The following is a 12,495-nucleotide window of genomic DNA, read 5'->3' on the forward strand; positions in this document are numbered from 1 at the left end:
GGTATGTGTATATATATATATATATACACACACACACACTTAAAAATCAGTCATGACTAATGAGGCAAGTGTACAACTCACCCTATAATACTTTCTCAGGATTAACCATTTCCGTTTTTAATTCTCTTGATTAGTATCTCTAAATAATATATTACTGTCTCTCTTTCTAAATCAAATATAAACACCTATTGGCTCATTATTATTATGCTATTTCCACAGTAGTTTTCTTGCTCTCAAATTCTATTATTGACAATGTTTAAAAATGTAAGTAATGTATTTTAAGATTTCCCTGATAATTTTTAATTTTTACTTACACATGTTAAATGTATGTATAGTAAAATTCACCGTTTTGGTATATAATTCTATGAGTTTTGACAAATGCATGGAGTTGTATAACTACCACAATGAACAACTTATGGGACAGTTCCATCCTCCAGAATATTCTCCAGTGGTGCCGTTTTGTAATCACCCTTTTCCCCATCCCTAAAACCTGGCATCGGTCATCTTTTCTTATTCTGTATAGTTTTGCCTTTTCCAGGATGTCATAAAAATGGAATCATAAAGTACAAAGCCTTTGAAGACTGGCTTCTTTCCCTTATTATAATGCATTTGAAATATGTACATATTGTTGTTTGTATCAATCTGTTTGCATAGGCAAAACAGGAGAGAACGGAAGGGGTCATACCACTCAATGTTTACTTCGGATAAGTAGTCATACAGGATAAGGAAAAAGCAATACTATATAGTATAAGTTGTGGTGTATAATGGGGGAAATTCTTAGGAAGCAAAATGAGAGTCTGATCCAGATATGCCCCACAGTCAGAATAGAGGAAAAGCATAATGTCTACCCTAGAGGATTTTATTGTGTTCTGGTCTGCCCTTGCTGTTTTTCCCATCTATGTTTTCCTTTGTGAATGATAATTTAGAGGGGAGAAACTTCTTAACATCACTTTTGTTGATGTGTCTTCTCTTTCATCTTGAAGACATTCATTATACCGAGCAGAGTTCTTGGTTGAAAACCAAAGAAACTGATTCTGGTTACTTAAGCTTGAACAGAAATGTTGGGCAGATGTAGTTCACAGAATTAATTGAATGACTAGATAACTCATAGTCTGAAACACAGAGGAAACAGAGGGAACCAGGCAACTGAAAGCACAGCCAGCATCACCAGAATGCATTGGTTGGAGAGCTGCTACGACCTTAATTGGATGTTGGTACTGGCCCAATAACCATTGGACAATGTGTATCATTGATGATATTGCTGCCACAGGATAATGGATACCATATCCCCACCAGTGGAATGACCTGTAGAGTTCTTGATTTATTACATTCCCCTGAGGGTAACACAGTAACGAATTCCCTCAGTGAAATAAGAGGTTCAGATGCTGGAAGAAGAAAAAATATATATATGGATAAATGTACACTAAAATTTTTTCATGTACCTTTTAATCATGGTTCCAATTTTGACTGATTTCCTTGTAAAATGCACTACTGTAACCCTAGAATTCCTTTTATTTTATATTATGCCTGTCTTTCACTGATATCATATTATATACACTCTTTAGATACTTTTAATGTTCGGGGCACATTTTCAAGTATTTATCATATTATACATGGCTAATACTGATTTTCTCTGCTTTTCTGTAGGTCGGTTCCCCCAAATTGTTTCTCCTTTGATGTGAAGGCTGACTCAGTATTTATTTTTAATGACATGAAGGTAAGGAAAAGGTAGAACAGCTAGCTTTGCAAAACCCTAGTTTCCAAAAATAAATAAATAAAATTTAATTAAAATAAGAAGTGGAAAAATTCTGGCATGCTAATACCTACACTAGTCCCTAGTCCTCCCTGATAGATTGTTCAGTTTCTTTCTATGTATATAAAGAGCTCTTTAGTTTTGGTCTGGAGGTGACCAGTATCTCTGCCAGTGCAGGGATTACATGTGGACAGTGAAAGTGGCCTAGCCCTGCTTTAAATTATTGAAATGATTTCTGTCCTATTCAGACTCCCAGACCATGAACTACAATCACTAGGCTTGTGCCCTGTTTGAATCTCTTGTTCTCCACTGAAGAGCTTTACCCCCATGTCTATTGGTGTCTTCACTTGCTCCTTTTTGGGAATTGTGGCTTTCTTCACTCTGTTTCATCTGTTATTTCATATCTACTGGTCTTCCTATTCACAATGCTTATTATGTGTTTCCCTTAAAGTATGTATCTTTCAGTGCTCTTTTAGTAAGGAAGAGGAAAAAATATATGTGCTGAGTCCATCATCTTGAACCAGAAATATATAGAGAAGTTATGATATGGGCTTATAACCGCCTTTTAATTAGGCATTAGTGAAAATCTTTGGCCACATTTGACAAGTGAAAATCCTTCAGCCCACCTCTTGTGGGTGAACTTTCTTAATTATTTTTTTTATTAACTTTTTCTTTGTCTCTCATTATTTAAGTTTCCCACCTGTTAGAACTAGTATGTTAATTATGTTCATTCTTCCTATCAGGATTCCTATTACTAATTGTGTAAACATTTAATATTTTTCCTAGTTATCCTTTCTTGTTCTCATTTCAGATAACAAATTTTCTTGTAAATTATCTCAGAAATATTCATACTTATATCAAAGGGAGCAGTGAAACCACTTAAGGCAGGAAGTCAACTTGGAGCTTGCATTATTAATTATTATTGTATACAATTTTTCTTTAAATCATTTTTAATATTTTAAAGATTTACTTACTTGGGAGAGAGAGCATGTGAGCTAGAGAGCATGGGGAGGGCCAGAGGAAGAGAAAGAGAGAGTAGCAGACTATGCACTGAGTGCAGAGCCCCACACAGGGCTTGATCTCACAACCCTGAGATCATGACCTGAGCCAAAACCAAGAGTCGGACGCTTAACCAACTGCGCCACCCAGGGGCCCCCTAAATCATTTTAATATTTTAAAAGAGTTAATTTTTCTGCCAGGTTACCTGTCTTCCAATCAGGTAAGGCTGAGGAGAACACACTTCAATGCAGAGATTCTGAATTTCAGAACTCGAAAGTACAATGGTGCTTCTCTGATTCAGCCTCACCTTTTCATACAAGCTAAACAAAATCCTAGTGATCAAATAATATGTTGGTAAACTCAATAACTGGAAAAACTATAACTAAGGCCCAGTTTCCTCCTTCTCATACCCATTGTTTTCCTTAAAATTTCTATTTTTTTAAATCTTCTTTTAGAATACCACCACCACCAAAACAAAGAAAAATCCATTCACTTTTAGCCTCACCTGTCAATTGCTATATTTTGTTTTGATGTATAAATGCCTGATCCACTAACCCTCTGAGGGAAGATGAGTAAATTCAGGTGCATATCAGATGCAGTCTGGTCAGTAGTATGTAAAATGCTAATTTACATTTACAGAAAACATTCCTGACCTAGTGGTTTTTCTGAACCACATTAGAATCTGTGTCACGTTTACATGTTTTAGACTTTATGAATATGTTATTTGCAAATGTTTGAGCAATAAAATAATACAATTATAAAACATCTTCTGTCAGGATGCTCAAAGCACTATGTATATATAATAATTACAACAGTATAAAAATATAATAAGCAATCACCCACCAAGATAAATTTAGGAGGAAAAAGTTTAGCATAGTGTTACATAAATGTAAAGAGGATTAATTATAAATTCAGAAAAGGACTGCAAACATGATTAAATGCAAAGACAAACACAAATCAAGCTGAACACATTTGTCTTTGGGAAAGGAATTATAAAAATGTTTGGCAGTAAAATGAAACTGCTTATAAGTCATTTCAAAATAATGATACACCCTGGATGATTTTATTGCTTTTATAACTTTAAAGCTGTGACCCAGTGCCTCGTATGTGCTTTCTTGTAAAGTTATAATCTAATTATGAAGTGACCAAATATTAAAGAGCTGCTGTGAATCTGCTGCCGCCTCCAAATGTTACCTCTGATGTTTAAAACTCTTCTAATGGAAATTGCATGCACTAACTATCAATAGAAAAAGATTAAATACTGTGGTGCAGTGAAGTGAAACAGAGATTGGTTTTTCTCCCTGTTGAGGTTGTGATTGGATTATTGTGAACTCAATATTTGTTCCAAAAGAAAATTATTTCTTTCTTTATATATACATTACAATAATTGAATAGACAGGGTTATTCCTGGAAGTTAAGGAGTGTTTTGAAACCATTAGAAGTACTTGTATGTTGTATCTTTCCTTCTATCCTAAATACCACTCTACTTCAATCTCAACTCTGTTGTTATTTTATGAAAAGATTGTACAGGTTTCTCAACTCCAGAAACTTATTAGAATGGTTTCTTGTACCTCTGTTTCTTTTTTTTTTTATTTTTATTTTTTATTTTTTTTAAAGATTTTATTTATTTATTCAACAGAGATAGAGACAGCCAGTGAGAGAGGGAACACAAGCAGGGGGAGTGGGAGAGGAAGAAGCAGGCTCATAGCGGAGGAGCCTGATGTGGGGCTCGATCCCATAACGCCAGGATCACGCTCTGAGCCGAAGGCAGACGCTTAACCACTGTGCCACCCAGGCGCCCCTGTACCTCTGTTTCTATTCAGATTCTTGTGTGTGTGTGTGTGTCTGTCCATCCATCTGTGTCTGTCTATGTGTGTCTGTATGGTGCTTGAGTAACTGATAAAGGAGGAGGGAAATCTAAGATCTGGTTAGCTTACCTAGCTCATTTCAATAATTCACAGCCCTTAGGAAGCTGTTGATGGTTCTTTATTATCTCTGTCCCCCTCATTCTTCTACTTTCTAGCATCCCTTTCCAGAATACCACACTTTAGTGGTCCACTCAGGTGACTCTTTGGTTTTCCCCTGGGAAATATCTGTCCATGCTATAAAATGACACCATCATTCTGTATTTTCCTTCGCATCTCTACAACTCTTATTCCCTAAGTGCACATATTAGTTAGTTTTTAAAAGTTAAAATTCTGTCTACGCTAACTCACACTGAAATATGAATGTGAAAAATGACTATTCTTATCTTCAGGAATAGTAATCTAATAAAAGTCTGCTTACATATTCAAATATATATATATATTAGATGATAAAATTTTAGATAAGATGGGTATGGTAGGTGAGTTATGTCTTCCAAGATGATTCTACACCTCGTTGCCCTTATCCCCAGACTGTGAATACGTGTCAAAAGGAACTTTGTAGATATAATTAAATTAACTAATTAGTTGAATTTAAAACAGGGAAATTACCCTGGATTGTCCAGCAGCAGGGGCCCAATATAATCACATGATCCCTTAAGAGCAAAAAGCAAGGTAGAAAGGGAATTCAGAGAAATTCAAAGCATAGAAAAGATGCAATGGTCCTTTGTTTGCTTGAATTTGAAGGAATTAATGTGTCAAGAAAACAGGGATCTCAGTTCCACAACCACAAGAGACTGAATTCTGTCAACAATCAGTGATCTTGGAAGAAGGTAGTAAGGGGCCCCAGATGAGAATCATAGCCCTGGCAGATACCCTAATACCTTATAATGACTGCATCATTTGTTCATTTAAAAATAGTATGCATTAAAAATTAACCACTTATGAAACAAATCAGATAAATCTCCTATCCTGAAAACTTTCTAGAGGAATAAAAGAGATAAAGTATTCATTGAATTATATGGAATGGTTGAAAGGTAATATTTTTTTATAAAACAGGTATGGATAAATGGCTCTGAGACTTCAGAAAAGTGAATTGTTACTTAAAGTTGGGATATGTTGAAAGGCTTCTTGGAATAATTGGCATCTAGGCTGAGTTGACTCAAATTGCACCACTTTATTTTGACAAGCAATTGAAAGTGTTAATTTCTACATCATTCGCTCATCCAAGATCAGCTTTAGACTTGACAACTCTTTAGTGATTATGTTTATTATTTTTATTTTTTGCATATATTAGGTTCCTTTTTATGTCCTAAAATAAGATTCTAATGCTGTTGACCTTATTAATCTGTACATATGGTTAAAATAATATAAAGAGTAGTAAAGTTTTGGGGGAAAGTAGTAAGGTACATATGGCTATATAGTATTGTTAGCATTTAGTTGATAAAACAAAAGATTTCAACATATTAGCATTCCAGAATATTTTGAACTAAAAGATGCTAGTGATACAGAAAAAGTGACATCATTAGCTAAATAATATTATTTAAAAATAAAACCACTTCATTTTATATGAACTGAATAAGAAAGATCATTCATGGTATATCCCTAAGATTTTTTAATGGAGTAATCTTTTCTCCAAGGGAGACAGTGCAATATAAATTATTATTTAGTAACTGGGATTTAACTGGGTACAATAATGCGAGATTGAAAAGGCACAGAGAAGAAGACACATTAACAGATTCATGATTTCTATCTCTCCCCTCTTTTTATAGAGCAATTTTGCACACCACCTCAGGTCTGACAACAAGCACAGCCAGGTGAATCTCCTGGATGCCCCCCTCCCCTATATTCTTAACTCCCACTTTACCTTCTGAGCAAGGTAAGTGTAGAAACCTTTGTTTATCTTTTCTGAATTTGTTCCTCATGTTTTCATAGGCCCAATTTCATATTTTGGTTTTCCAATATCATCCTGGCCAATGTGTTCATTCAATTGTTATATATAATAATACATCTACCTGGTGAACATTTATTTATGCCAGCTCATGCTAGCTAACCTACTTATTTTACAGCATATACTTTTTCAGAACTTTGTCACTTTTCTACTTAGTTGGAGAGACTTATGAACAAAATCTGAAGACCGATGTTTATGGAACAGAGGGTTTTCAAACTACCTATCTCCCTGGCTGCGTATTTTCAAATTTTATGCCTCATCTGCTAAATTCTCTCTCAACACAAACCCAGACTGTGCAGCTGTGTAAATCATGTGTTCTGTGACCAGGTGTGCCAAGGATGACTGTGGAGATACCACTGTTAAGTAAGCCTCCCGCTAGAAGAGACACTGGTAACATTGACTTTCAGATGTTCACAGGCTGGCTGGCTTGGGAGCCAGATAGTTGAAGATTGTTCCAGAATGTTTTCATTTAAAGCATGATGGCTGACAGTGTGTTGTAAGCTTTAGGAACAGCAGGAGCACTTTCCCTATGTTAATAAATACTAGGAAGCATTGTCCTTTGCAGAATTCAAGAATCCTTAACATGTAGGCTGCTCTACTCTGCTAAATCTTTCTGTTTTCTTTTTGCTAATGCAGAAAAAAAATTAATTCAAATAATAGGTTTTTTGTAGCAAACATGAGTTACTCCATATAATAGGGATATATTTATTTGTTTGTGTGTTTGCTTATTTATTTGTTTGTTCATTTACTTAATGTAGAGCTCCCCTGAAGCCATCAGTCATTATGAAGTTGTTGGCTTTTGTTTTTTGTTTTTTAATTTAATTTTATGACATGACTTGAGAAATGGCTACCTTGGTTATGCTTGTGATGGCTACATTGAAGTGAAGTGACACTGCCTTACTGCCTTGAGTGAGAGGAAATCATTGGTTTTTATTGTAAAACAGTGACTTATGTTAGTGTCCTCTTTCAATTAAGATCTAATATGAAAAGTAGTGTTAAGGGAATATTTTAAATCATTGTCACAGATCAGTACATATTATTCCATCAGTTTGATGTTTAGACATATATTACATATTTGCTTTTCAAAAGAATTGAGAAGTAATAATGTTTTTTATTTTGTTTTCGGGGTGTTTCTAGCCTGTGATAATAGCACCCTACCTCACATCTCTTTTGCAATGTTGTGTATTCTGAAGTCCTCAGAAGTTAAAGAGAAACAATGCTTTTCATAAGCATCTAATCATTGTTCGAAGATAACAACCTGACATCAGTAAATGATAAAGTGTTCAACCAGTTGAATAGGGGAAGAAATTAACATTTTGTATTGGTAATATAAGCTAAGAAATAAATAAGAAAATTAAAATTTATGATTGCTTAGATGCTGATCTTACTCAGAAAAATCACTGAATTGCTGTGTCAATTTTAGCAACTTCTAAGCAGGAATAATACCTCCCACTTCCGGTCCATATCAGAGACTGATTATTGTGTGCATTAACGCAACAATTTCTACCAAGGTATTTGGTATATGTAAAATGGGCTGGGTGAATACAAGATAGTATACAAGATAGTGCTATTGTTTGTCATGAAGTTGTGAGTTTTTTGGTTTTTTTTTAAGTTTAATTGTATTCAATTTCTTTTAAATCCGTCCTTTCTCATTTTTCTTAAGTTAGTTACTTGTCTCCTTGACTCCGTGGTAACCAACATTCTTCTGCCCGTCGACTGTATTTCTGCTTTTCTACCCAGCATCTCTTGCTGAAACACTCCTCACGCTATAGGCATCAAAGTGTTGCATCTGGAGGCTTTGGAAATTCTTTGCCTGCAGTTCTAATATAATGAAGAACACTTGGAATTTCAATCATGCCCAACAACATACTGTATAGAAACTTATAATTAAATTTGTATTAATAGAAGCCATTGGTAATTTTTGAAGGCATAATCTCTCTTAAATTTTAGTTTGAGAAGCAATTCTAGTGTAATAGCTAAGGCCTGTACTTTCTCCTTCATATTTATCAACTTATGTCTTTTTTTTTTTTAAGATTTTATTTATTTATTTGACAGAGAGAGAGAGACAGCCAGCGAGAAAGGGAACACAAGCAGGGGGAGTGGGAGAAGAAGAAGCAGGCTCCCAGTGGAGCAGGGAGCCCTATGCAGGGCTCGATCCCAGGAGTCTGGGATCACGCCCTGAGCCAAAGGCAAATGCTTAACAACTGAGCCACCCAGGCGCCCCTCAACTTATGTCTTATTTGTCTCTTGATACTCTTGACCATAATTCATGCTGATAGGTAGGAAATTTTCCTATTTTAATGTTTGCTCTTATTGTTTATATGCCTAAAACTGGACATTATGCACCACTTTCAGAGCTGTAACTAGAATTTTGTACATTGTAATTAGTATAGACATGTTAAACAATTTATTGTTCTCTATATCCGTGAATTTGTCCACTCGTTTTGAGAGTTGGCTAGGGGAGATCGCAATTCATATGTATGCTCTTTCAGTGAAAAACTAAGAGGTAAATCTCATTTTTTCTTTTTAAAAATATTTATTGGGTTGCCTGGGTGGCTCAGTCTGTTAAGTGTGGGACTCTTAATTTCAGCTCAGGTCATGATCTCAGGGTTGTGAGATCAAGCCCTGCCTTGGGCTCCACTCTGGGCGTGCAGCCTACTTAAGATTCTCTCCCTCTTCCCTCCCTCTCCATTTGCGTCCTTGCTCTCTGTCTCTATCTCAATAAATAAATAAATAAATAAATAAATAAATAAATAAATAAATAAAATATTTATTAAGTGCCTTTTGTGTATCTTCTACATTTGAGAAAATTATATAATAGACAAATTAATATTTATACTCCATGTAAGGATATATATTATAGCAATCAGATGTCTTGTCTGTGGTCCTTTTATTCAAAAATAAGGAGATTGCTTATCAGGCAGAATATTAAGAAATTTCATGGGTAACATGGGTTCCTCTTTAAGCCTATCTCAGAAAGAAATTGTTCACAATTTTTATAAACTGTATTTCTCCCATCTCCTAATTCAGTCTTCTCCCACCATAACAGTATAACCACTCATTTGTAAGAGATATAATTATTGTGGAGGTGTGATGCTGGTGGTGTTACTTTGGGTAGGGGTAGGTGGGAGAGACTAATAGGAAGTACTCAAATTCAACATTTATTCTTTCTAGTGAGAGGTTCCTTATGTTTTATTTTATTAATTAAAATAGCAGGCAAGCATATGGCTTGCGAAACCACATGATACACCAAAAATCTTGTTATCTTGATTTTATATAAACATTTGGGGTGATATAATTGCATCATCTTTTTATCATTTGTATTCACATGATCTCTGACTTTAAAGCCTATATGTGTTTGCTTAGTATATGTTTAACTAGACAAGAATGAAAGAAGCAAAGAATTGAATCATTCAAAGTTACCCAATACTAAAGGACCTATTCTGAGACAGGAGCAAAGCAGCTTATTTGAGTTTTCTGCCTAAATTTATATATACTAATGTTAACATGGGCATAGAATATAATAAATCACATGCTTCCTTATGATAATAAAGATGACAATGATTTCTTAGCACTTGGTAGCACTAATATTTGGAAGGTACCTTAGAGTTCATCTATTAGAACTCGCAGCCACTGAAAACGTTTCTTTCCAACATCTCTGGTAGCTTTTCCTTGGCCACTTCCATAAATAGGAAATTCATTACTAGGGTAATATTGGTCTGTCTTATACATTTTCTACTTTGTATCAGACCCAAAATGTAGTGAACAGTGATTTTGCAATGGTACTACTTTCCCCCCAGTCCTCTGTTATATAAGTAATTATGGCATAGATCTATAAACTAAGTACTAAGCTAATCTTTTACTGTATTCTTCTCTATTTTGAAATTGTCTGTTTTTCATGTCTGTTTTGTTCTTTTCGGTGTAAAGTTAACCTGGAAAAGATGCAGGTAATTTAATCTTTTCTTCATTCTTATACTAAAAGCTAAGATAGGCACCTTTTTGTCCTAACTTTTCAAATACTTGTTGACTTATTTGTTAACATAAAAAGTCATTCCAACTTCTGATTTTGTGCCTTGGATGACATGATTTGACTTCAGAAGTTTTAGATTCTTCCCCAGATGGGCCTGTATATACCAGTTGTGTAAATTTACTGTTATTTCTCTTTGCTGTGATATATGCTTTTATTTGTCAACTTGACCAGATTTCTGTACTAAACTTCAATCTAAAATAGGTTAGTTTACAGTCTGGCAGGAGTGGTTACAGCCACTTAAAATATTGTGCATGGACTTTATGCATACATCTGAACTGCCAAAGCAGAAGTTACACGAGAAGAGAGCAAAATTAAGAGACCCTGTTGCCTCGAACTATTTTAGATAAACCCATTCATTATGCTGTCTTTGACCTACCAGTGACAAATTCTTGATCTCCAGGGGCTGCCACACCTAAACCCTCTTCGGTTTTTTCTTCCTGCACAGGTATAGGGATCAAATTAGGTACCAAATTGTTGAGCCTCAGTGCCGTTATTTCCTTGTTACAGGTGGCAGTGTTTGCTTGTCTCTGTTCTTTATCAGCAAGTGACCTCAAGTTAGCTATTATTCCCTCATTTTATTTATTAAGATATCCATAGTTGGGCAGTGGCCTGCACCTCTTCAATGTTTATTTTAAGCATGTAAAAATTTTTCAACCATCGCTTCTATGAAGACTCAAGAAAATAAAGCCCCCCAAAAGGCCCAAGATGATGTAAAAACTGTAGCTTTTTTTTTCTCCTCAGACTATTCTTTTTAGACTTTTGTGCATAATTTCTTCTGTCATTCTAGTATCTCCTCATTCTCTGTAATAAACCAGTGAATAGAACATTACCCCTTAAACCTGTTCACCTCCCATGTCAGAGGGACCAGCTTGTATTAATAGCGCACATCATTGGTACCTACCTTAGGCAGGTAGTAAATATCTTGAAGGTCAATGAAATAATAATCTCCCTGGTTCCCTAAAGGTAACATCAAAACTGCAGTCCTTTGTGGCTTTTCCTGGAGTTCCCAGGGAACGTTTTTCCCTAAATCTTGTCATAGCCTTTTATTTATTCACTTCAGCTATTTCCTGGGGGCTCTTTGGCATGCTACTTTTACTCTGCCCCGGCCATTTTTTCCCCTTCCTACTAACTCTTTTAACCTCATATGTCTTAGAGGTTTGTAGCCATTTGCTTAGCTACACATTATTAGTCAGGGTTTTTTAATACAGACAGAACACAAAAAGAATACAGACTGAGAGATAATCCTTCCTTTCTTTGTGCTAAATGAACACTGGACTAAGGTTCTGTCTAGGTTACCGTGGCCATGCCACTTACTATTTCTTGTTCTCAAGTAAAAAGAATTAGTGAAATCATACAATTCCTAGTATATATGATATAATGGAAGTGCAAATGCTTTGGATATATATACCTGGATAAAACTTGTTGGTTCCATTTATGGACTGCGTGGTCAAAGGGCTTAATTGATTTTTCTCTGTTTCAGAGATAGTAAGTAATACATACATCATAAATAATATAATAAAGCAGTATAATATTTTTTAAAGATTTTATTTCTTTATTTGAAGGAGAGAGAGAGAGTGCACACGAGTAGGGAGAGGAGCAGAAGGAGAGGGAGAGGGACAAGCAGATTCTGTGTTGAGCAGGGAGCCAGATGCAGGGCTTGATCCCAGGACCCAGAGATCATGACCTGAGCCAAAGGCAGACGCTTAACTGACTGAGCCACCCAGTCACCCCAAGCAGAATAATATTTTTAAAGTATATAATTACTGGCTAAGAGTATACATTTAGAAAATAATAAATAGTATAAGTATCCTTACTCTCCCCTATAGCTCAATTTCTGGTTATTCATTTAATCATGCATTTGAATATTGACTGTGCCAGCCAATGTGCCAAGTATTATTCA

The 12,495-nt window shown here is 35.3% G+C and overlaps 1 long non-coding RNA gene across 1 annotated transcript in view; it reads left to right on the top strand.

Moving 5' to 3' along the window:
- The window catches only part of LOC123795664 (uncharacterized), a 52,212-nt gene extending 39,717 nt beyond the window's left edge, over positions 1 to 12,495 (top strand). Inside the window, exons 2-3 of the long non-coding RNA XR_006780566.2 lie at positions 1,648 to 1,717; positions 6,387 to 12,495. This is a non-coding gene — a long non-coding RNA (uncharacterized LOC123795664). The remainder of the gene's footprint in view (positions 1 to 1,647; positions 1,718 to 6,386) is intronic.

Source organism: Ursus americanus, chromosome 35 (genome assembly GCF_024610735.1).
Source record: "Ursus americanus isolate L20-20 chromosome 35, mUrsAme1.1.p, whole genome shotgun sequence".
Classification (NCBI taxonomy): Eukaryota; Metazoa; Chordata; class Mammalia; order Carnivora; family Ursidae; genus Ursus; species Ursus americanus.